The sequence below is a fragment of the Penaeus monodon genome, chromosome 22 (assembly GCF_015228065.2).
Source record: "Penaeus monodon isolate SGIC_2016 chromosome 22, NSTDA_Pmon_1, whole genome shotgun sequence".
NCBI classification, from domain to species: Eukaryota; Metazoa; Arthropoda; class Malacostraca; order Decapoda; family Penaeidae; genus Penaeus; species Penaeus monodon.
The window spans coordinates 12,263,812-12,264,337 of record NC_051407.1 but is presented as its reverse complement, the minus strand read 5'-3'; positions in this window follow the sequence as shown (position 1 = coordinate 12,264,337).

The following is a 526-nucleotide window of genomic DNA, read 5'->3' as shown; positions in this document are numbered from 1 at the left end:
GATAACAGCAACCACCCTCGTTCAGCACCAGAATTCCAAGCATATTCAAGCAGTCCTACAACATTAGCTAGAAGAGGGATGGAGATTACAAGTCTAGGACTGTACAAGCAAGGGTATACAAGCAGCTTCTTAACGACTATTCCATATGCATGAGGTTCGCTGGAGGAAATCCCACAGTCATCAGGTGGAATGCTACATTATTTGTTTTGTCGAACTGTTATTTATTTTCATAGCTGTTTTCTTTGTTTTGTTGAACTGATGTATATGTCCATGTCTTTTTTTTTTTTTACTTTATTTGCTGAACTGTTATTCATGTACAAGCCTACATTACATTACAATTTCAGGAAAAATAGATTCGTGCCTATGTTAATGAATGTGTTGTTATTTACAAGGGCTTATTATTCATGAATTCAGGTCGATAATGTTGCAGTTTTCCTTTCTATCATCGTCGTTGCTATTGCACTAGTTTTAGACTAATGATAATATAACTAAAATTAAGCGATGAATAGGAGATTAGTGCAATCAC